The 25525-nt window shown below is 47.4% G+C and overlaps 1 protein-coding gene across 4 annotated transcripts in view; it reads left to right on the top strand.

Moving 5' to 3' along the window:
* The first annotated feature begins 17914 nt into the window (after nt 1-17914).
* PTP4A3 (protein tyrosine phosphatase 4A3) overlaps nt 17915-25525 on the top strand; it is a 162075-nt gene continuing 154464 nt past the window's right edge. For 3 of the 4 annotated variants that reach the window (XM_039522540.1, XM_039522536.1, XM_039522538.1), the window contains exon 1: nt 17918-17960. The gene's annotated coding sequence lies outside the window, so the exon portion shown is untranslated. Of the gene's footprint in view, nt 17961-25525 lie in introns of all 4 variants that reach the window. The other variant, XM_039522537.1, reaches the window with a different exon arrangement.

The raw sequence follows: 25525 nt of genomic DNA, 5'->3' as shown, positions 1-25525 counted from the left end.
CTCCCAATCGTGCTGATTCGTATCAGTGGTTGAGAAGTCCTGACATTGGCTCTCACATCTTGATGGCCTCTCAGCGGCAAAATCTCCCAATTCCCTGATCCTAATGCAACTAAAATCACTTAGCTCAATAAGGGCTGCACCCACTTGTGCCAAGGCTGAATGTGGTCCGTGCAATGTAGACGCAATAAGGCCAATAGAGTTGCATGTCTCCCAATGGACCGTCACTCCCCCACTCAGTCCAGTGGAATGTCCTCAGCTGCTTCTTTTTGAAGTCCATATGAATAAGGACTCGAGCTAAACCAATGTTTGTTTGTGTTCTGACAGGGCAGATAGAATCTGTTGCTCCGCTCAGGATCATTTCATCATCCTGACATTTGTTATAGTGCATTGCCTCATTTCTTCCTTAGTCCCTTACCAGAAATGAATATTTAAAAATAACATTCCAAGGCTGTATTCATAAATAGGTAGAGTGGTATGAATATTTTAAGCACACCATTTGTAACAGATAGTTGTTCTTACACGGAACTTCACTATAAATATACGGGCATCAGTATGTTCATGGGGTTTTGCAATGATCTTCATTCCCACTTGACTTTGCCTTTCCCGCCCACCCCCCCACGTTGTCTTTCTTAAATAAACCATTGGCAGTTACCATGGAAACACAGCTCTCTCTTTCTATAGCCCCCTCCCCATTTCTTTTTAGTAGGCTTGTAGAGGAAATCTATTCATATTTCCCTTTTGTTGCTCTGCCCCTCTTCCCGCTCACTCGGCAGGAGCAGAGGTGGTCTAGTGGCTATAGCAACGCGAATCACATGCTACAGACCCAACAGTCATCCATGGGGATCAAGCCTGTGACCTTCAACGCCAAAATGGCAAGCCCACCACTTGAACTAACAAAGAACTCCTTCAGCATGGAGACAAGGGTAGGCTGCATACTCAGCGGGACCCGCTCCTAGAAGGAAACATGAAAACACACATATGCCACTGGGATCAACCACTAAAGGGAGACATGCTCATGCAGACTCTCTCTCTCTAAATTCAGTTCACCAAATTATGGACCTAACAGCCCTTGTCATTAGGAAGGAGATAGTACTACTGTCATCAGACCCCCCATCCACATATGGCTACAACCCTTCTATCTGGGCTTCAAACATTCATCTCTTTTTATGATAACCTGAAGAGGAAAAATGAGTTGTGCCCTCTTTTTGCTGATTTATGATGGATAAAGAAGGCCATATGATTTTTTCTACTTTTTATAGAATCATAGAAGATTAGGGCTGGAAGAAACTTCAGGAGGTCATATAGTCCAACCGCCTGCTCAAAGCAGAATGAACCCCAACTAAATCATCCCAGCCAGGGCTTTGTCAAGTCGGGCCTTAAAAACCTCTTATGGTTGGAGATTCACTACCTCCCTAGGTAACCCATTCCAGTGCTTCACCACCCTCCTAGTGAAATAGTGTTTCCTAATATCCAACCTAGACCTCCCCCACTGCAACTTGAGACCATTACTCCTTGTTCTGTCATCTGCCACCACTGAGAACAGCTGAGCTCCATCTTCTTTGGAACCCCCCTTCAGGTACTTGAAGGCTGCTATCAAATCTCCCCTCACTCTTCTCTTTTGCAGATTAAATTAGCCCAGCTACCTCAGCCTCTCCTCATAAGTCATGTGCCCCAGCACTCTAATCATTTTCATTGCCCTCCAATGGACTCTCTCCAATTTGTCCACATCCTAGTGGGGGCCCAAAACTGGATGCAATACTCCAGATGTGGCCTAACCAGTGCTGAATAGAGGGGAATAATCACTTCTCTCAATCAGCTGGCAATGCTCCTACTAATGCAGCCCAATATGCCATTAGCCTTCTTGGCAACAAGGGCACTCTGTTGACTTGTTGGGTAGAAAAGGTTTGATTTATTAAGTGTACATAGTTGTCATTTTGGATTGGTAAAAGGACAACCTGTCCTCCATCTTGGCATCCCTTCTCCTTCAACTTTTGGCACTCTTTTTGAGTTTGGCAGTAAAGCAAGGAAAAGGTGGGAAAGGTAGTGTCTCATGCAGTAGAACCTGACTAGCAACAGAGAACACATATAAGGGACTGTCACCCTCTGAGGGGCTCTCTGTGTCTCTGGATGATGTGAAAGCAGGTCATCCCAGTGAGGCATAGATCCCCTCCCACCGTGTACCAGTCCTGCTATTAGCTAGACCCCTGAGGGGTTAGGATTTGAGGTGAACCAATAACATCTACCAAGGTTTCCTTAACTTACCTCCACTCACCTAACATAAGAACATAAGAACATAAGAACATAAGAAAGGCCGTACCGGGTAAGACCAAAGGTCCATCTAGCCCAGTATCTGTCTACCGACAGTGGCCAATGCCAGGTGCCCCTGAGGGAGTGAACCTAACAGGCAATGATCAAGTGATCTCTCTCCTGCCATCCATCTCCATCCTCTGACGAACAGAGGCTAGGGACACCATTCTTACCCATCCTGGCTAATAGCCATTTATGGACTTAGCCACCATGAATTTATCCAGTCCCCTTTTAAACATTGTTATAGTCCTAGCCTTCACAACCTCCTCAGGTAAGAACTTCCTTTTATTTGTTTTAAACCTGCTGCCTATTAATTTCATTTGGTGACCCCTAGTTCTTGTATTATGGGAATAAGTAAATAACTTTTCCTTATCCACTTTCTCAACATCACTCATGATTTTATATACCTCTATCATGTCCCCCCTTAGTCTCCTCTTTTCCAAACTGAAGAGTCCTAGCCTCTTTAATCTTTCCTCATCTCTCTAAACCCCTAATCATTTTAGTTGCTCTTTTCTGAACCTTTTCTAGTGCTAGAATATCTTTTTGAGGTGAGGAGACCACATCTGTACACAGTATTCGAGATGTGGGCGTGCCATGGATTTATATAAGGGCAATAGTATATTCTCAGTCTTATTCTCTATCCCCTTTTTTATTATTCCTAACATCCTGTTTGCTTTTTGACCACCTCTGCACAGACATCTTCAGAGAACTATCCACGATAACTCCAAGATCTTTTCCTGACTCGTTGTAGCTAAATTAGCCCCCATCATGTTGTATGTATAGTTATATTTTTCCAATGTGCATTACTTTACATTTATCCACATTAAATTTCATTTGCCATTTTGTTGCCCAATCACTTAGTTTTGTGAGATCTTTTGAAGTTCTTCACAATCTGCTTTGGTCTTAACTATCTTGAGTAGTTTAGTGTCATCTGCAAACTTTGCCACCTCACTGTTTACCTTTCTCCAGATCATTTATGAATAAATTGAATAGGATTGGTCCTAGGACTGAGGGAACACCACTAGTTACCCCTCTCCATTCTGAGAATTTACCATTAATTCCTACCCTTTGTTCCCTGTCCTTTAACCAGTTCTCAATCCATGAAAGGACCTTCCTTTTATCCCATGACAGCTTAATTTACGTAAGAGCCTTTGGTGAGGACCTTGTCAAAGACTTTCTGGAAATCTAAGTACACTATGTCTACCGGATCCCCCTTGTCCACATGTTTGTTGACCTCTTCAAAGAACTCTAATAGATTAGTAAGACACGATTTCCCTTTACAGAAACCATGTTGACTATTGCTCAAGAGTTTATGTTTTTATATGTGTCTGACAATTTTATTCTTTAATATTGTTTCAACTAATTTGGATCACCCCTAGAGCCCTTTTTAAATATTGGCGTTACATTAGCTAACTTCCAGTCATTGGGATTTAAAGGACAGGTTACAAACCTTGGTTAATAGTTCCGCACTTCACATTTGAGTTCTTTCAGAACTCTTGGGTGAATGCCATCTGGTCCTGGTGACTTGTTAATGTTGAGTTTATCAATTAATTCCAACACCTCCTCTAGTGACACTTCAGTCTGTGACAGTTCCTCAGATTTGTCACCTTCAAAAGCCAGCTCAGGTTTGGGAATCTCTAACATCCTCAGCCGTGAAGACTGAAGCAAAGAATCCATTTAGTTTCTCATGACTTTATCATCTTTAAGCGCTCCTTTTGTATTTTCATCGTCAAGGGGCCCACTGGTTGTTTAGCAGGCTTCCTGCTTCTGATGTATAAAAACATTTTGTTATTACCTTTGGAGTTTTTGGCTAGCGTTCTTCAAACTCCTCTTTGGCTTTTCTTATTACACTCTTGCATTTAAGTTGGCAGTGTTTGTGCTCCTTTCTATTTGCCTCACTGGGATTTGACTTCCACTTTTAAAGGAAGTCTTTATCTCTCACTGCTTCTTTTACATGGTTGTTAAGCCACGGTGGCTCTTTTAGTTCTTTACTGTTTTTCTTAATTTGGGGTATACATTGAAGTTGGGCCTCTATTATGGTGTCTTTAAAAGGGCCCATGCAACTTGCAGGGATTTCACTTTAGTCACTGTACCTTTTAACTTTTGTCTAACTAACCCCTCATTTTTGTATAGTTCCCCTTTTGAAATTAAAGGCCACAGTGTTGGGCAGTTGAGATGTTCTTCCCACCACAGGGATGTTGAATGCTATTGTATTATGGTCACTATTTCCAAGCGGTCCTGCTATAGTTACCTCTTGGACCAGCTCCTGCGCTCCACTCAGGATTAAATCTAGAGTCGCCTCTCCTTGTGGGTTCTGCTCCATGAAGCAGTCATTTAAATTTTATCTCTGCATTTCGTCCTGAAGTGAAATGTTCCCAGTCAATATGGGGATAATTGAAATCCCCCACTATTATTGGTTTCTTAATTTTGATAGCCTCTCTAATTTCCCTTAGCATTTCATCATCACTATTACTGTCCAGGTCAGGTGGTCGATAATAGATCACTACTGTTATATTTTACTAGAGCATGAAATTTCTATCCATAGAGACTCTATGGAACCTGTGGATTCGCCAAGATTTTTACTTCATTTGAATCTACACTTTCTTTAACATATAGTGCCACTCCTCCCCTGCACGGCCTGTTCTGTCCTTCCGATATATTTTGTACCCCGGAATGATTGTGTCCCATTGATTGGTCTCAGTCCACCAGGTTTCTGTGATGCCTATTATATCTATATCCTCCTTTATCACAAGGCACTCTAGTTCACCCATCTTATTATTTAGACTTCAGGCATTTGTGTACAAGCACTTTAAAAACTTGTCCCTGTTTATTAGCCTGCCTTTTTCTGATGTGCCAGATTCTTTTTTATGTGATTGTTTATCATCTGATCCGGCCCTTACATTATACTTCTCATTCCTCTGCTCCTGACTATAACCTGGAGATTCTCTATCATCAGACTCTCCCTAAGAGAAGTCTGTGTCCGATCCACACTCCTCTGCAGCAGTCGGCTTTCCCCATCTCCTAGTTTAAAAACTGCTCTACAACCTTTTTAATGTTTAGTGCCAGCAGTCTGGTTCCACTTTGGTTTAGGTGGAGCCCATCTCTCCTGTATAGGCTCCTCCCATCCCAGAAGTTTCCCCAGTTCCTAATGAACGTGAACCCCTCCTCTCTACACCATCGTCTCATCCACGCATTGAGACTCTGCAGCTCTGCCTGCCTACCTGGCCCTCTTGCGTGGAACTGGGAACATTTCTGAAAATGCCACCATAGAGGTCCTGGATTTCAGTCTCTTCCCTAGCAGCCTAAATTTGGCTTCCAGGACATCTCTCCTACCCTTCCCTATGTCATTGGTACCTACATGTACCACGACCACCGGCTCCTCCCCGGCACTACACATAAGTCTATCTAGATGCCTCGAGAGATCCGCAACCTTCGCACCAGGCAGGCAAGTCACCATACGGTTCTCCCGGTCATCACAGACCCAGCTATCTACATTTCTAATAATCGAATCTCCCATTACTAACACCTGCCTTTTCCTAGAAACTGGAGTGCCCTCCCGGAGAGGCAACCTCAGTGCGAGGCAACCCCAGAACCATCTGGAAGGAGGGTCCCAACTATGGGAAGGTTTCCTCTGCTCCCATTGACTGCTCTACTTCCTGGGCCCTTCTTCCTCCTCAACAGCACAGGAGCTGTCTGTGGGAAAATTCTACAGTGTCCCGGAAGGCCTCATCAACATACCTCTCTGCCTCTCTCAGCTCCTCCAGTTCCGCCACCCTGGCCTCCAAAGTCCATACATGGTCTCTGAGGTCAGGACCGACTGCACACATCGCCACCCGCCCACAGGGCAGGTAATCATACATCGACAGTCAGTGCAATAAACTGGATAGCCCCCACTCTGCTGCTGGGCTTCTGCCTGCATTGTCTCCTAGTTAGTGAACGGGTGGTTTAAAGGAAGAGGTTTTGAATGTAGTTTGGTTTATAGGTTTTAGGGGGGGGGGCACGGGGAAGGGGTTAGGGCTCCTGTTAGCAGCCCCTGTTGGCTTTATAAAGCCCTGGCCTGGCCTGAGTGAATGCCCCGCCCACTGATTAAGGCTCAGCCAATTACCAGAGGCTTCGAGCTTTCAAACCTGCCTCCAACTGCCAGCCAGAGCACACGGTCCCTCAAACAACCAAACAAACAAACAGACTGACAAACACAAGCTCAGCACACAGCACACCTGTTCCATCATCACATGAGCTAGCATTCAAATTCAGCATGCAGGACGACAAGATAAAGAATAGGAGACAGAAGACACCATACTGAAGATTTACTTACCTGTCACTGAAGTTCCTGAGGTCCAGTTCCTGTTGTGTTCCTGTTCCTGGCACCTATCCCTGAGATCCTGGTTCCCATCTGTGTTCCTGTTCCTGTTCAGTGTCTGCAAGATATGGTATAGTCCTTCTTGTTTAGTCCTGGTACCTCATTATGTTTAGTGTTTGGGGTTCTGGGATTCACCCTATAGTGGGGCGAACTGCCCCACTCCCTGAGAGTGTGGGCTACAGCAGGCCAAGGCGCCTGCTCAGACAGGGAGCCAATTAAAGAAGGGCTTATTGTGAGCCAATCAGGGCCCAGTTTGGAGACAGCCAATCAGGGCCAGGCTCAGCCCTATAAGAAGGCTGCCCAGGAGAGGCACAGTCAGTCTGTCCCAGGCCTTCAAGAGGAGAAGGTCAGTCTCCAAGGGTGGAGACTAGCACCGCGTACAGCACAGTGCTGGCCAGGCTCGGGGCGGCTAGAGAGCTTGAGCCCATAGCCGCCAGGCTACAGACCCTGAAGGGAAGGGCCTAGCGGGTGCAAGGGGCCATAGGGGAAGCAGCCCAGGGAAGCAAACAGAAGAGAGGGGAGAAGATGTTTGTTCTGAAAAACCTCCAATGACACGGATTCCACAACCTCCCTTGAATGTCTATTCTAGTACTTAACTAACCTTATAGTTAGAAAGTTTTTTTCTATTATTTAATGTAAACAGATTAAACTAGTTCTCAGGAGTCCCAGAGATATGCTTTAATCTCAAGACCATCTTTCTTCTTTGGTGAAAGACACTGAAACTTTGTCTTCTAAAACAGAAATCCCTGAGTATACTTTTAACTTCTGAAAGCATTAATGAACTAAGCCTCACAAGACCTTGCTGGTATTGAGTTTTACAGATGAGGAAGCTGAGGGTTCGTCCACACAGCAAATGAAGGTGTGATTGTAGTTGTGACGTTGCACTACGAGTTTGAATATGATGTAACTGGAATATGCTTCATGCAAAAGGTCTCTTGTATGGTATCATTACAAAGCTTATGATCTACTGAGTGTGTTCATCTTATTTGTTTGCATGTATTATTTCTATGTCTAGATTTAGGGTAATAAGATATACACTTGTATTACTGATGTAAACATTAAATGGAAGCCATTAAGGGTGCTTCAGAATCAATCACCTGTAAATGGCTCTGTTTACTTGCAACCCTTCCTGGGTACTTGTGGGCCAGCCCTGGAAGAATGGAGGCTGGGGTCTCACAGGACATGTGAACATGTCACCTGATACTGGAATCCATCTTAAACCTGGTGCTTTTCCATTTAGAAGGAGGGGTGGGGACCCAGAGAGACAAAGGATTCCCGCCTTGGGCCAAAGCTATAAAAGGGGGTGGAGCAGGACAAGGAGAAGTCCCAGCCACCTCAGATGTCTGCTGGAACTAACAAAGACTGTACCAGGGGAAAGGATTGGGCCCAGACTAGGAAGGAGTCTAGTCTGTGAAAGAAGCTTATTGGAACATCTCTGAGGATGAAATATTACCTGTAATCAGTTTCTTCATGTATTAGGCTTAGACTTGCATGTTTTGTTTTATTTTGATTTGTGACTTACTTTGTTCTGTCTATTATTACTTGAAACCACTTAAATACTAAATAAAATCATTTTTGTTTATCAATAAACCCAGAATAAGTGATTAATACCTGGGAGACCAAACAGCTGTGCATCTCTCTCTCTCAGTGTTATAGAGGGCGGATGGACAATTTATGAGTTTACCCTGTATAAGCTTTATGCAGAGTAAAATGGATTTATTTGGAGTCTGGATCCCATTGGGAACTGGGTGTCTGGGTGCTGGAATCAGATAACCTTCAGAGCCATTTTCACGTAAAGCCTGTGGCGGGGTGCAGGGGTGTGGCCCGGATCCTGGGTCTGTGTTGCAGCAGGCTAGATGATAAATGCTAAATGCCCTCCCCATTGTTTAGAGTTCCTACCTTGCTGAAGGCTCTCTGAACCTCATGGCCTCGGGCCAGAGCATGTGTAATTCCATTTCCTTTATTTTATGTGAATTACTTGACTGACATATCGTGGCTACACAAGCATTACAGTTTTCTGTTTGTGCCTTGCAGGTGACCTGCAAAGTAAAAACAGTAAAGATGAGTGCTCTTTTTTGCTTTGTTTATTATATGTCACTAAATCCTGAAAGGTTGGGGAGACTTTTTTTTTTTTTTCCATATTGGAAGTTCAAACCTGGTGTACCCTGGAAGACCCTATCAATGATGTGAGAACTGGTAGGATTATGATAACAGGGGTACCACGCAAGTGAAACCAGATTAATTGAGAAAGGAAATGATTTTTATTCTGACTGTATAGAACCCTTTGGGGGGCTGTGATGGAGTTTACTCCCAGTTAGTGCACTTGTGATTGATTGATTGATTGATTGCCTTCTGGCCAGAGGGAGTGGAGTTAGGTAAGGATCATTAGGCCCCTGGCCCTTATAAGGAACCAGGGAGAACTGAGGAGACAGAGAGAGAGAGAGCCTGCCTGCCTGCGACTGCAGAGGAGACAGGATTTTCCTGTGGATGGAAACCCACAGGAAGCAGGTCAGGCTCCTGTAGAGGTGACCCTGAGGTAGGGCCAGTAAAAGCACTTGAGTGGAGCCCAAGAGGGGTGGAAGACTTATTAGTTCAGCAGAGAATGGAGGCTGTGTTAAAGACAGGGTATGGGAAGCACCACAAGGAGGCTTAGAGGTAGGAAGCAGCCCATGAAAATAGCACCGGCTTCCGCCATCTCTCATCGCCCTGTGCTTAGTACTCAGGTCCAGGCCAGAACCTAGAGTAGACGGTGGGCCTGGGTTCCTGAGAAAGAGAATGCAAGTCAAACATAAGGAATAGTGAGCCCAGGATGGGGCTGAAAACTGACCCCAAAGGCTTAGGTGAGGAATAGCCCAAACAAGTCCTCAGGCAAAACCAGACATGACAAGCCTAATATTTCCATGGTTTAAAAAAAAAAAAAAAAAAAAAGAAAGGGAAAAAAACCTTTGAAAATACCTTTCAGGACCTCTTTATGCACCATACAAAACCAATAAAGGGTATACTTCCATATTTTCTCCTTGGGCCTTTCCTTTCCTTTCACCTTTAAGATAGCAGGTTTGCTGTGTAACTCCCTCCTACCTCCTCAAAGTGAGGACAAACTCTAAGTGAAATAGGAACGAGGCTGTGGGTGGAATGACTGTTGTTTTTATTAAATAGTAAGTAACTTGCGTTTGGTGTTCACAGGCTTGATTCTGCCAGTCTTACTCAGATAAAAGTTCTGTTGACTTACCTCTCTTTTGACATCATTGGATGCACAAGGATTGGCTGCTAAAACCATATACCAACATCAACTATTTCCTTTAAAAAAGAGAGAGAAGGAAACAGGAACAACAACAAAGGGAACAAAAACAAACACAAAGGAAAAAGCTTGCCAGCCCAGCCACTATAGTTGGTAAAATATTTTTGGCTAGATCGCACCACCGTTACACTAGTTTAACGCCATTACCTTCAATGGAACTGAGGGCAGAATTTAATTCTCAATGTACATTTATTATTTTGTTCTGTTTTTTCTTTGCTGCAAACCACTACATTGCGTTATTGTTGTAGCCATGTCAGTCCCAGGATGTTAGAGAGACAAGGTGGGTGGACTTTTATTGAACTCATCTCTGCTGGAGCAAGCTTTACCATACTTCCCCAGTAAGTGCTACAAACCTGACCTAGTTCTTTCTTCATGAAGGAGATGGTATTCGCTTTCCATGTTTCAGTGCTTCCCCACTGAGCGTGCAAATTAGTGCCAATTGTGGTGGTGCTTTGTGCAAGGTGAACGCTGTCTTTTTTGGACTGGACAGAGGCCCCAGATAAACCTGACACTGGTACAAAACCGACTCCGGTAACATCTTCAGGTCTCTTGACCAGACTGTGTAGGCCGACCATATTTCCCTATGTTGAATATGGGATACCTGGTAAAATTACTTGTATTCAAGTGAGTTCAATGGCAATCAGTTAGGACTATAAAGTACAAACATTCAAATTAACATCAAGTTGACCGAGTCCCCTATTAAAAAGAAATACTGCATAGTTGGATTCTTTTTATTTACCTTCTTATCTTTAAGGCATTAGGGTTCACATGGGAGGGGTCGTATGCACCTCCCCCTCCCACAGATCTCTGCCAGGGTTCAATTCAGAATGTGGCCAGCAGCAGACTTTCAACGGGGAAGGGACGGGAACTATTTCCACCACAGGGGAGGAGGAGATGGATGACTTGGCCCGTGTCTTTGCAGAGCTCATCTCTTCTTCTCTCCTAGAGTGACCAGACAGCAAGTGTGAAAAATCGGGATGGGGGTGGGGGGGTAATAGGCGCCAATATAAGATAAAATCCCAAATATCAGGACTGTTCCTATAAAATCGGGACATCTGCTCACCCTACTCTCTCCGCCCCCCTGCCCCTCCCTCCCACGTGGCTGGAAGCAGGAAAGGCAGCCGAAAGGCAGCTAACACCTCCAGGCTGCTGCTGGCCATCGACATAACCCAGCAGCCTCCTGTTTCCCTGGCTACAGCATGGGCAGGAAGGGGTTAAGCCCTAAGGCTGCATTGTGCACCAGGGCCCAGGGAACCTGACTGCAGGGGCTTCTGTGAACTCAGCCGGGAAGGTGGATCAGCAGGTGAGGGTGCCTAGGGGACAGAGAGTCCCGCAGTCACTGCCAGGACCCAGGGCAGGGGTGGGCTGTGAAGAGTGTGCTGAGCCCCTGCCCCAGGGGCTGCTGTGGAGCCTGCAGGTTCAGGGTATGAAAAGGCTGGAAATTGCTTCCCCCCTCCCGCCCCTCGCCCGCCACTCCAGAGCTTAGCTGAGGGGCAGAGAGGTGTCCCCATGCCAGCGCTGTGTGCAGGGCTATGGAACACGCAGGGCTCGGCTCCTCCTGGCCAGTGGCCCAGGCTGGAGGGTCTTGGGCTTTCCTGGGATGCCAGCTCTGCCAGAGGCAGTGGGGGAAGGAAGGAGTCTGCCGGCTAGAGACAGTGGGGGAAGGAAGGAGCCTGCCAGCCAGGCGGTTGGTGAGCTGAGCGATCCGACTTCTCTGCTAGGAGCAGGATGCGCCCCACTGGGGGGCAGGGGGGATATGGAGGAGCAGTGGGTTGGGGATGGGGCAGGGCAAACAGGCAAAACAGGGAGAGGTCAGTGAGAGGGGGAGGATGTAAAGGGCCGATGGATGGGCAGCAGAGGCGACATGTAACCAGCCACCACCCGGCGCCAGCCTGCACTCACAAGCCATCGCAGCTCGCAGCACGACGCAGCTAGTGCCAGCCAGAAATGGGATGGGGGAGCGGAGCCCTGCTGGCTGAGAGCCAGTATGCAGTGGGGGGGCTGCACTGACGGACCAGCAGGGAGAGTGGCTGGCTCCATGCTCTGCATCTTTGCCTCACCACCAGTCTTGCACACCCACTCCCATCATCAGCCACTGGACACTCTCCCCCCGGCACTCACTGCTGGTGGCAGGGCAGCTGGCGAGCAGGAATCTGGCCAGCAGCAGGACCCACCAGTACTGATGTGGGGGAGACAGAAAACATGGGACAATTTGTCTGCTTTTAAGAAAAAGCTGGGACACTTGCAAGAGGGCTTAAATATGGACTGTCCCTTTAAAAACAGTACATCTAGCTGCCCTAAATCTGGTTCATATCCCATAGCCACTCTAGACCTGCCAGACTTCTATCTAGTTTAGAAAACTCACATTAGTTTAGAGAAATGTTTCCACATTTGGGTCACTGCCTTAAGAGGATCAAGTGGGATCTACGCTAACTGTAATTTCCTGGATTTGGAGGGATTATTCAGCACAAATATTGACAATCTCCTTGCATTTCAGCATCATGTAATGTCCTTTTCAGCATAATGCACTGAAAAGCAATTTGGGATCATTGTAACCATGCTGAAATTACTAACCTTATAGGGCTCTATCCCTCTAGTCAATGGGGACTACTCACATTCTTAAAGATAAGCACATGCCTAAATCCTTCAATGGATTGGGACTACAGTGTTCAGCACTGTGCTAGTTCATATCTATACACGGAAGCAGAGGCTCTTTCTGCAGTAGCTAAGTTTAGAGGGAGGGTTTTACACTCTTGAAAGGATTCTCACACACCTGCTTTGTCACAATTTCTGGTCCCTAATCTTTCCTCTTTTTTTGATCCTTCCTTGCTCTACCATAATGATTTTCATTTCAGCAAAATTCAAGCTCTTTCACCTAGGATGCCGCCACACTGAATCAATGGAAATAATGATCCTATTTTGTGTCACAGCTGACAATACCTCTCACTGCTTCTGCAGAAAAGTGGTGATGCATTTCTACTGTTAACTTACAAAAAGTTGCTACAAAAGCCACTTCTCCAGGACTGGAAAGAACAGAGATTGCTTCCTAATATCCTTTAGTATTACTGTCCCAGCACCGATGCCTCCTTCCTCACCTTCCAATTACAGACCAGATTCTCTCCTGAGCTCCACATACTATTAGAGAACCAAGATAGACACTCTGCTTTTAGTACTTTCCTTTAGGCTGTCATTAGAGTCAGGTGACATTTTTGTGACCAGGCAGTAGGTTTAACTACAAATCCCAAACTTAAGCCTAATTCGTTGAGGTTTGTGAACCTTTAGAGAACCTTCCCTGAGTTCCAAGTGATCCTGCAGTTCCATTTTGGTCAATTGTGGGGTCAAAGAGCTGAGACTACAATTTATGGTTGCAGGTGGAAACTAGAGAAAGCTTGGCAGTTTCTCATAGTCTTGAAGATGTAAGGGGAAAAATGGTGGTTTCAGCAGGGTTTCACTTTAGATTTGAGGGTTGTTCAAACCCAGAAACTAAAATGAGCCTCAGGGGGTAAAAAGTTAGACCCCCATAAGAACTGAAACAAAAAAGACTCCTTTGGATCTAAACTGCTAAACACCACACAGAGCTGGTCAACACCACTAATGTCCTTCTCACAACCAGCTAGAGACTTCAGTCTTGCACTACAGGTTTCACAGCAGTGTCCAAGGTTTCACCATTTTGTTTCACATCAGTGTCCTGGTTAATAAGCAACACCACTGATGAAGCACCAGTTATTGTAGCATCTTTTCCTACATTGCCTCACCTGCAAGCTGAACAGTATGAAAAAGTCTATTGATATAAATGAGCAGGTATCAGTTTAGGCTGTGCAACTCCTGAAATGGACACTAATGGGTAGAAGATAACAACTGCACAATTGACTCACTTGGTTCCTCCAGAATTACAAAAAGTAGATGATTGTTTTTAGTTGTCTTTCCCAGCACAGAAGTCCACCCAGCAACAAACCCACTTGGTCTCATGGAGATGTTGGATTTCTTGAACTTGCAGAAAAGTCTTCAATAGCATCTGCAACACTGTGAGTGGCTGGGGATGCTCTTTCTTTCTGAGTGAGCTGGAGAGGAAACAAGACCAACAAAAACTCAGATTCAGATTTTTTCTGTATTAGTATTTCCTTCTCACAAAAGGTAAAAACTGCAGCCCGTGCTTTTAAAGTGTCAAAGGATATATAGGATCAATGTCTGAAATTCACTTAAAGACTGACTAACTGGACTGCATTCTGCACACAAATGAAACTGAAATTCACTCCCGTGTGGTACCACTTTTCTTCTTCCCACGCACATCAACACCCTGGTTGTATGCTTTACTTATTACCCAAGTATTGATACCCAGGGGCAAATTCAGGCCATCAGGAACTAGGAGCCCTGAACAGAGACTGCATCCAGATCTGGAAAGTTATACATGCATGTGGCCCTGGGAGAGAAGTACTGTATAAAGGTCCAACTACACAACGTCAGACGACCTGGTTCCATTGCAGCGGTCCTCTAACCCAGTTAAAGTTCAATCCCATTTTGCCATGTAAACGGGCCAGTCCAAGGCTTTAGCATTGTCTGAGAAAATGGTTAAATTCCTGCACGTACCACAGTGTGGAATGGTGGCTTAACCAGGTCAGGAAAGGGCCATATTGTAACTGGGTCCTCCAACATGGCTGTAGTTGTAGTGTAAACAGACCCTGTGGGTGTAAGATGTGCAAGGAAGAAAGGAGAGCAGCAGAATACAGATCCTGGACTTCAGAAAAGCAGACTTTGACTCCCTCAGGGAACTAATGGTCAGGATCCCCTGGGAGAATAAGATGAGGGCGAAAGGAATCCAGGAGAGCTGGCTGTATTTTAAAGAATCCTTATTGAGGTTGCAGGAACAAGCCATCCCAAAGTGCAGAAAGAATAGCAAATATGGAAGGCGGCCAGCTTGGCTTAACAGTGAAATCTTCGGTGAGCTTAAACTCAAAAAGAAAGCTTACAAGAAGTGGAAATTTGGACAGATGACTAGGGAGGAGTATAAAAATATTGCTCAGGCATGCAGGAGTGAAATCAGGAAGGCCAAATCGCACTTAGAGTTGCAGCTAGCAAGGGATGTTAAGAGTAACAAAAAGGGTTTCTACAGGTATGTTGCATGAGCTTTCGTGGGTGAATACCCACTTGCCACAGGATTCTTTGCTGCTTTTACAGATCCAGACTAACACGGCTACCCCTCTGATACAGGTATGTTAGCAACAAGAATAAAGTCAAGGAAAGTGTGTGGCCCTTACAGAATGGGGGAGGCAACCTAGTGACCGAGGATGTGAAAAAAGCTAATTCACTCAATGCTTTTTTTGCCTCTGTCTTCACGAACAAGGTCAGTGCCCCTTAGTCCATCTGCACCCCCTTCCGGGGGTCGGTGATCAGCAGTCTTACATCTCAGCCACTATGTCCAACCACCCTCTGAGTCTAATCCCTCTTGTCAGGGATCTGGCATAGTACAATGGCCGCTCCCTATGTCCAATGGCTGGGTGCACTGCAAGGGGTGAAGGGGGGGGACCCAGGCCCGCCCTCTACTCTGGGTCTGGGCCCAGGGATACTTGGTCCTGCCTTAGCGTGGGGGCTGGGGGGTAGACTAGATGACCTCTTGAGGTCCCTTACAATCCTACTTTTCTATGAGTCTATTAATAGATTCACTACAGATTTTCTGTGTGACTTTAGGCAAGGTGCTTAATCCATCTCTGTGCCTCATTTCGTCTCTGTAAAAAGGAGACCATAATACTTCTTTAATGTCTGTGAGGCACTCAGATGCTATAGTGATGAGTGCCATAAAAAAACCTATCAATCAAAAATAAATTGAGAGAGGCAGCTCGTGCTAAAGACAAGTGCTCTGTTCTCATTCCTTCAACTTTATGATATTTATATCGCACCCTAGATACACATGGTGATTTATAATAATAAAGTAACATATTGACAGCCCAAGACAAGACCCCTGCCCTGAACAGCTAAGTATTTGCAGCTTTTAAATCACGCACGTCTCCAGGGCAGTGACCACTGATGTAATGTCATTCCATCTAGAGTTTATCTGGTTTTGCTACCGTGAGTTGCACCATATTCAATTTATTATTTATATTGCTTAGGAAATTCCCCAGTCTTCTATTGAGTTCAGCAACAGCATTTGGCTTTGTACCCACTACAGCACTCAATTCCGCAAATTGGCTATGCACTGTGTGAAGAAATATTTCCATATGCTTGTCCCAAATTAATCTGCTGTTAATTTCAAGTAACTCATTATTGTAGAATTATGGGGATGGTATAAGCAGGAAAGGATTTTTCTGTTTTTACGTCATCCTTTCGAATCTTAAACACATCACTCAAGTGACTCTTCTTCATATTTTAATTCTTTTCCTTCCCATGCTAATTGATCCTAGATTTTGGAATCTCTCACAGTATGAAAGTACCTCTAATCATCTTTGTTGTACTTCTCTGAACCTTTCAGCTCAGTTTAAAGTGACTTGACCACTGTACTCCAGAGGAAAGATAGATCATTGTTTGATGTCAGGTCATTATAACAGTGTACAAATCCTCAACTACCAAGGACTTCACGGTTGTCAACGGGCTGCCAGCATGGAACCTGCTAACAGGGCTAGAACTCAAATCTTTCTGAAGTCAGTGGGCTTTGGATGAGGCCTTTTCCACTTGAGCTAAGTGAGAGTAACCTTCAGGTGCTTTTTGAGTAGAGCCCGTGACACACAGTTGGACAGTCGAGATCCCCTCCAGTAGAGGGTAGTGGTGCACATACACATTACTTAGTTCCTTTCAATATTATTTTTCTGCACCTTTGCTCAATGATCCTTGGTTGCTTTTTTAACTGCTGTTTCACATTGGGCAAGTAACTTGGTTGAGACTCCTGAGACATCTTCCTCAATGGATCCTGCAAGTTCCAAGTTCTTGGTGTATTTGTAGAGATATCTGCCTGTTTTGGGAAATACTTATGTGACGTTACGCTGTACAGGTTACATTTCATTTTCCAACGTGCTGTGCCATTTAACCCCATCTGGGATTTCTCACGCTTTCACTAGCTTCTTCCTCCAGAGTCATTGAATTAGCAGGTTAGGACGTGGGTTAACCATTGTCCTATAGTGCAGAGAATCAAGACTACTCATTGTCTGTATCACCAGCCCTATAGTGCTAACAGCTAAAGGAAATGCTCCTTGAACTCGGGGCGGGGGGGGGGGGCATAGGCAACACTTGTGTAAAAATCGTGACTGTCGGCAACAGCTAGAGTGACCAGATAGCAGATGTGAAAAATTGGGACGGGGGTGGCGGTTAACAGATGTCAATATAAGAAAAAGCCCCAAATATTAGAACTGTCCCTATACAATCAGGACATCTGGTCACCCTAGCAACAGCAGAACTAGCCATTGGAAGTTGAGGCCACCTTGCAGTTATACTAGCCCACCCCCCACTCCTTCTTTGCCCCCTCCTCTACTCTTACCCCCCCTCTCTGCTCCTCATCTCCTCCCCTCCCCCTCCCTTCCACTCTTGCCTCTCCCCATCTCCTCTTACCCCCAACAGCTCTTCTCCTCCCCTCCCCTCTTGCCCCTCCCCCTTTCCCCTGGCCCCTCCCCTTTCCCTCCTATCTTTTACCCCTCCCCCAGTCTCTCCCCCCCGTGACCCCGCCCCTTGTCCCTTCTAACTTCTCCAGTCACTTCCCCCTCTTTCACCCCCTCAGCCCCGTTAGAGCGTCACAGCCCTTCGGGCATCTCCCATTGGCTCCGCCGGCACCCACGTGACACCATTTGTAAAGCGAGGGGGGAAGCGCTTGACCAAGCGCCTCCGAACGCCAGGGAAGGGGGCGGGGCGACGAGCGTGCCTGCGTGCGAGCGAGCCGAGGGGCGCGCGACGGAGCAGGGGCGGGGTGGTGTCTCGTGCGCGGGGGAGCCCAGAGCCAGCGCGTGCGGCGCGCGACGGCGGGAGCGCGCGAGCTGCTGCGCCCTTGCGGGGGCGGGGTCCGTGCGCGGGAGGCAGGTGAGTGTGCGGGGCGCGGCGGGGCAGCCCGGGGGCGGTGCGGGGCGTGTGGGACCGTGAGCTCCCGCGGCTCGGGAGGCCCCCCTGTGTGGGGCACGCTGGGAATTGGGGGCGGGTGGCTGGAGCCCAGGGTGGGGGGCGCTGGGGATGAGCCCGCCCCCTCCCACACACTCCCCGCCCCCGGGCTGCCCTGGAGGGTGGCACGTGCCCCATGCACAGGATGCGCTGGCGTTGGGGAGCCCGCACTCCCGTGCCTAGGGGACTCTGTAGCTGGGTGCATCTCCTGCAGGTGGGGGTGCCCCCTGTACACGATGTCCTGGAGCTGGCTGAATGCTCCATCTTCTCAGTGCTTCCTTAGGTGGTAGAGATTGTGCCTTACAGTCTGGAGGAGGGTGCTGAGGGGGTTAAGTCCCCTGGGTAGGATGTCCCAATATTTGGTTGGGAGAAGAGCATCGTCGCGCTGAACATTTTTGCACTTGGAGAAAGTCAGTGAGGGTACAGCCATACAAACTATGATGCCTAGTGACACTTTCAACAAACAAAGCATAGAAATAAATGGTCAGTGTTCAGAATGGGGAGAGGTAAATAGCAGAGCACCCCAGGGATCTGTACTGGGACTACTGCTCTTCAGCGTATTCATAGATGATCTTGAAAAAGGAGTAAACAGAGGTGGCAACGTTTGCAGACAATATGAAATTACTCGAGATAGCTAAGTCCAAAGCTGACTGCAAAGATTTACAAAAGGATCTCGCAAAACTGGGCAACAAAATGGCAGATGAAATTCAGTGCTGATAAGTGCAAATTAATGCACATTGGAAAACATCATCTCAACTATACATACAAAATTATGGGGTCTAAATTAGCTGTTACCACTCAAGAAAAAGATCCCGAAGTCATCATAGGTAGTTCTCAAAACACATCTTCTCAATGCATAGTGGTAGGCAAAAAAAACAAACAACCTAACAGAACATTAGGAACCATTAGGAAAGAGATAAAAAGACAGAAAATATCATCATGCCACTATATAAATCCATAGTATGCCCATACCTTGAACACTCTGCAATTCTGGTCGCGCCATCTCAAAAAAGAATTGGAAAACGTACAGAGAAGGGCAACAAAAATTATTAGGGGTATGGAACAGCTTCCATATGAGGAGAGACTAAAAAGGTTGGGACCATGTTTCTTAAAAGAGACGACTAGGGGGATATTGAGGTCTGTAAAATCATGAATGGTCTGGAGAAAGTGACTAAGGAATGCTATTTACCTGTTCACGTAACACAAGAACCAACGATCCCCTGACGAAATTAATAGGCAGCAGGTTTAAAACAAACAAAAGGAAGTAATTCTTCATACAACGCACAGTCAACCTGTAGACGTTGTTGCTAGGGGATGTTGTGAAGGCTAAAAGTATAACTGAGTTTAAAATAAAGAATAAGATAAATTCAGGGAGGAAAGGCCCATGAATGGCTATTAGCCAAGATGGTCAGGGATGCAATTCCATGCTCTGGATTGTCCCTAAGCCTCTAATTGCCAGATGGTGGGGACTGGACGACAGCGGAGGGATCACTCAATAATTGCCCTGATTGTTCATTCCCTTTGAAACATCTGATGTTGGCCACTGTTGGAAGACAGGATACTGGGCTAGATGGTCTGACCTAATATGTCTGTTCGCATGTTCTTATGAGTGTATATGTGGTCGTATACATTGTTGCAATGAGCACGAGGACTCTGAGATCTGAAGCAGCAGAAGTAATAGGTGCTGCATGGCAAAAGTGATAGTGGCCACAGAGAACTGGCATTGCTTTTTCCTTGACGTTCGTTTCAGCTTTAAGTAAATAAAAACTAGGTTGGCGAAAGTCCCCAGCATCTCTCAGTTGCCACCCAATTACAATTATGAAAATGTGTGTTTAAATGGTTAGACTCATAATATTTCTTTGACCAGGTATGCACTTCAAACTTACATTGGTATAACTACATCGCTGAGGGGTGGGAAAAATCCAGGAGAGCTTCTGCCGTCCACATAGCTACTGCCTCTCGCATAGGTGCATTAACTACACCAGCGGGAGAAGCTCTCCTGTCGGTGGTGTAGTGTCTTCACTAAAGCGCTACAGTGGCATGGCTGCTTCACTGTATGTGTAGACAAGCTTTCAGTTTCCCTCTCAGGCTGTGTATTTAACTCAAATTATTGCAGACTATTTGTATTGGATGATCTGGATCTGAACCTGGAAAATGGCAGAGGTCTATGGTCTAGTGAGTGGGTTCTGGGCTGAAATCAGGAATCCTGAGTTCTGTTCTCAGTTCTTTGGGGACAGTGACTGTGTCTCGAGGAATGTGCAACCACATGTGTAGTGTCTTGCACAATAGGGCTCATGGGGCAGTGATCTCATGTAAGCCCTCTAGGCCAGGGGTGGCCAACCTGAGCCTGAGAAGAAGCCAGAATTTACTGATGTACATTGCCAAAGAGCCACAGTAATACGTCAGCAGCTCCCCTGCTCCCAGTGTCTCCCACCCACCAGCAGCCCCGATCAGCACCTTCCCCTCCCTCCCCGCACCTCCTGATCAGCTGTTTTGTGGTGTGCTGGGGGGTGGGGGAGCGAGGACATGGCAGGCTCAGAGGGAGGGGGCAGGAAGGGATGGAGTGGGGGCAGAGCCTGTAGCAGAGCCAGGGGTTGAGCAGTGAGCACCCTCGGCACATTGGAAAGTTGGCGTCTGTAGCTCCAGCCCCGGAGTCAGTGTCTATACAAGGAGCCGCATATTAACTTCTGAAGAGCCGCATGTGGCTCCGGAGCCACAGGTTGGCCACCCCTGGACTAGGCATTAGTGTGATATCGTTAATAAAAAACAACCCCTTCTTCATGTAACCGTCATTTTGGGACTTAGATTAAAAAATATCAGTGTTCAGCCGGACAGACCCTTTTGAGACGCTAGCTCTGGATGCTGGTGTCTTATTCCAAAATGTGTGTGATGTACATCTTGTACAATCAGAATTACTAATCCCAGCAATTAGTCTAAATCTTGGGTTTTATGTTACTGCCAGCTTCTAACTAATTCAATTATAACTTTATCTGCCCACTCAGAGGAACTGAGATTTAAGCCGAATGAATGGATTTTTTTATGTGCATCCTTCTTGGTAAACTTGTTCAGCAAGAATACAAGCCTTAGGCTCTGTCCATGCTACAGATGTCTGCCAGCACAGCTGTGACGGTCAGGGGTGTGAGCTTGAAGAGCAGTGATCCCTGAGGGCATGGCTACACTTGCAAATTTGCAGCGCTGCAGCAGGGTGTGAAAACACACCCTCTCCAGCGCTGCAAATGGCGGCGCTACAAAGCGCCAGTGTGGTCAAAGCCCCAGCGCTGTACGTTATTCCCCACAGGGAGGTGGAGTACGGACAGCGCTGGGAGAGCTCTCTCCCAGCACTGGCGCTTTGACTACACTTAGCGCTTCAAAGCGCTGCTTTGAAGTGCAAGTGTAGCCATAGCCTGACTGACATAGCTGTGCCAGCAGAAGCCCTAGTGTAGTGGCTAGCATAGCCCTATACGGATGCATGTGCAGTTACTGATGGCCATGGAAAGAAACAAACCACAAGTCAATGGAAGTTGATACCTTGTGTATATAACCAACTCATTTCATAAGATCCCTTACTTTTCACCAGACTGGATTTAAAGGCACCCCGATTTGTGTTGTGTTTGTGCTATATTCTACAACGGTTGGAATTAAATTTAGAACTGGGAGATTTTACTGATTTGGGACTCTATCCTGTGTTTCACAAATGCTTAATACAGGTGTATTTGCCTGTTCTCCACTTTAGCATTCTTGGCAGCACCCAGCAGTACATCAAAATTGTCATTATGTTCCAGAGTTAACCAAATGGAGAGGAAAATGTGTTAATTCACTCTCTTCTGAGCTACTGTTTGAGGCAGTCTGCTGGGAATTCAGGAAGGCAGGGCTGCATCAAGCTAAATTCAGTTCAAGTTTGGAAGGTTTGCTTTTCAACCATAAGGACTAGAAATGTCATTAGAAATTAAATTTTAAATTCTGGAGCACAACTGCAGGCTAATAGGTGCTTAATCACTTGGCTTCAAACATAGGTGTCTTTCCCTATCTTTACTCTGTGCCTGCAAAGTTAAAACTTTATTTGTTTTCACATGCTTATTATTTTGTGAAATTCTCAATTGGGACCAACTGAAATTTCACATTCTTGGTCTCAGCACAGAGGAGAGAGGTCTATTTTTTTGTTTGTTTGTTTTATTTTGAAAGTTAAAGGGAAAGTCCCTTTAGGTATTTTACTGGCAACAGTGTGTGGGTGAAACACAGCGTTTCAAGACCCTTTACTCATCAGTAACTGAAACAGGTGATCAAAAAAACCTCCAGAGTAGCACCTCCCTTGGTAGCATTGGAGGGGGAAATTTAAACACTCATAAAGAGTACGATTGAAAAATCACTTGTGGGCATGGGCACCTGCATCTTTGAACAATTCCCAATGAAGGTCTCCCTCCTTTGCTTCCCAGGATGCAGGATCCCTGAGGGTGACTGCTGCTGCTCCTAGGGTAGCTTGCAGGAGGGAGAGTGTAAATGCTTCACTAGAATGCACACAGTACAGTCATCCCAACGATGCAAGTGTTGATCCTTGTACAAAGCCGCACCATTTTAAAGTGAGTTAGTTAAACCGGTGCAACCTCTGTGTGGACGTTCTTGAATTTAAACCTTGTTTATATTGACTTAGTTTAAAGGGGTCCCTTACCAAAATCCACACAGAATGGAGCAGTATGTATGTGTGTGACTTAAAAAATACTTTTAGTTAAACCAGTCCAACTTTGTGTAGACAGGAACTGAAGTTTGCTTTGTTCTGTTGCTGCTCCCCTCCTCCACTGCTTTCCCAAGCGTGCTGCTGCTGTTCTGTTAACCCAGTCTTGCAAAACAAAAAAATAAAAAACGTCTCCAGCTAAATCAGATCAGCAGCAAAGCTGTGAACTTGTCCCACTGCCACCCTGTTCATGTTTGTAAGGTGTGATCTTCAAAACCTTGTTGTTACTATTTAAATGCTAGCATACGTGAGTGGATTCTCTTTCTCACAGGGGTTGTCTTCACTATTATTATTTGTATTACCCTAGAGTCTGGGACCCCACTGAGCTAGGCACTGAACAAATGTAGAACAAAAAGACTGTCCCTTCCCCAAAGAGATTATAACCTAACGGCTAGTGGACACTGGCAATGCTAAAGCGCTGCCTCTTGTGGTCGCGGCGCAGCACCGGGAGAGAGCTCTCCCAGCTCTCTTAAAAAAAAAAACCCACCTCCACGAGGGGCATAGCTCCCAGTGCTGGTGCACCGTCTACACTGGCGCCTTACAGTGCTGAAACTTGCTGCGCTCAGAGGGATGGTTTTTTCACACCCCTGAGCGAGAAAGCTGCAGTGCTGTAAATTGTCAGTGTAGACAAGCCCTAAGTATAAGTAGGGCCCTACCAAATTCACAGCCATGAAAAATGTATCATGAACTGTGAAATCAGATCTCCCCAGTGAAATCTAGGGTATGTGTGGGAGGGGCAGGGCTAGGGGTTCCCCAGCTGGGGGCACCTATTGCGCCCCGGGTTCCAAAAGTTGAGGAACTTAAGTTATAATTTGAGCACAGCCCCTAACTCACTTGTGCCCAAATTTTTCGTGTCCTCCCCACCAGTAACGGAATCGGTCCATGCCCCTCCTCCATTACCGCACAGCCTAGGCTTCCTCCACAGCAGAGCTGGGGCTGAAGGCGGAACTGGGGATGGGGGGATGAGGGGGTGGGGCTGAAGAGGGAATGAGGGCAGAGCTGGGCAGAGGGTGGTGTGGAGCTGTGTCTGGGGGGCAGAGCAGGGCTTGGAGCCAGAGCAGGGTGCAGAGTGGGGCTGGGTGGCACTCCCTCCCTGTCCGACATACCACAGGCCCTGCCACGCCGCCCCCCCACACCAACGTTCCTCTGTGTCCCCCTAGGGGGGCGCACCTCACAGTTTGGGGACCACTGCCCTGACTCTCAAGTCCGTTCATTTAACTTGAGTTGGCTGGCAAGTCCGGGGTAAAGGCTAATGCTAGAGCAGGGGTTGGCAACCTTTCAGAAGTGCTGTGCCGAGTCTTCATTTATTCACTGTAATCTAAGGTTTCGCGTGCCGGTAATACATTTTAACGTTTTTAGAGGGTCTCTCTCTACAAGTCTATAAACTATTGTTGTATGTAAAGTAAACAAGTTTTTTAAAATGTTTAAGAAGCTTCATTTAAAATTAAATTAAAATGCAGATCTTATCAGTTTAGTGCAGTGGTTCTTAACCTGGGGCAGGGCCGGTGCAAGGATATTTTGCACCCTAGGCGAAAATTCCACAGAGGCCCCCCTGCCCTGCCCACCCCACCCCAGTGGCCCCTGCCCCAAGCCCACTCACTGGCTTTGCCGGGCTTGGGCTGCTGCAGCAGCTCAGCAGGGAGGAGCCGCCTTCCGGAGGCACCAGAGAGCCAGAGCGTCCCGCTTGCGGTAGCAGCGAGCCCCAGCCATGGAGGAGCTGGTGCGGTGCAGGGGGGCAGCAGCCCTGCAAAGGCGGCGGTACCGCTAGCGGGGAGCAGCCGTGATCCTCCTGCCCAGGCTGCGGCCCGGTGCCCCCTAGGGGGCTCCTGCAGCCTGTAGTGGATGTATGCAGGAGCCAGCCCCCATGCGCCCCCCGGCTCGCCCCTCGCCTAGGGTTACCATATTTCAACAATCAGAAAGAGGGGAGAGCCCTGCCCTAGCCCCGCCCCCGTCCACTCCCTCCCACTTCCCACCCCGATTGCCCTGATCAGAACCCCCAACCCCCCCCGCCCCGCTCCTTGTCCCCTGACTGCCACCTCCTGGGACCCCTGCCCTTAACTCCCTCCCCGAACCCCGCCCCTACCTAAGCCTCCCTGCTCCTTGTTCCTTGACTGTCCCCTCCTGAGACCCCCACCTAATTGCCCCCAGGACTCTAACCCCTACCTTTCCCCTGACTGCCCCAACCCTTATCCACACCCCTGCCCCCAGACAGATCCCTGGGACTCCCACGTCCCATCCAACCACTCCCCGCCCCCTGACAGGACCCCCAGAACTCCCGACCAATCCAACCCTCCCTCTACTCCCTGACTGCCCCCCGGGACTTCCCTTACCATGCCCATGCCGGTCAGACGCTGGCTCCATGTGGAGTGCTGAGGCAGCGAGGGCGGGCTGTGGGAGGGGCAGCGGCAGCAGCAGCTCACACTTCCAGGAGCCGCAGAACCCGAGTGCGGTGAGGGGGGAGCTGGGGGGCACACCTGCCTGGGCTGTGGCCCGGTGCCCCCCTGGCGGGCTACTGCAGCACGTGCATGTGGCCAGCGGTCCCTGTGTGACCCCTGACTCCCCCCTTGCCGCGCTCGGGCTCTGCAGCTCCCGGGAGTGTGAGCTGCTGCCCCTCCCGCAGCAGGCTCAGGGCCCCACACCCTGGCGGCTCTCACTCCTGGGAGCTGCAGAACCCGAGCGTGGTGAAGGGGGAGCCGGGGGGCATGCCTGCCGCTGGGGTACGGTTCTGGATACTGAGTGGGGCCGGCAGCCGGGACATCGG

Source organism: Mauremys reevesii, linkage group 2, assembly GCF_016161935.1.
Source record: "Mauremys reevesii isolate NIE-2019 linkage group 2, ASM1616193v1, whole genome shotgun sequence".
NCBI lineage: Eukaryota > Metazoa > Chordata > Testudines > Geoemydidae > Mauremys > Mauremys reevesii.
Note: the sequence above shows the minus strand (reverse complement) of the source record. Positions and strands in the feature narration are given on the sequence as shown.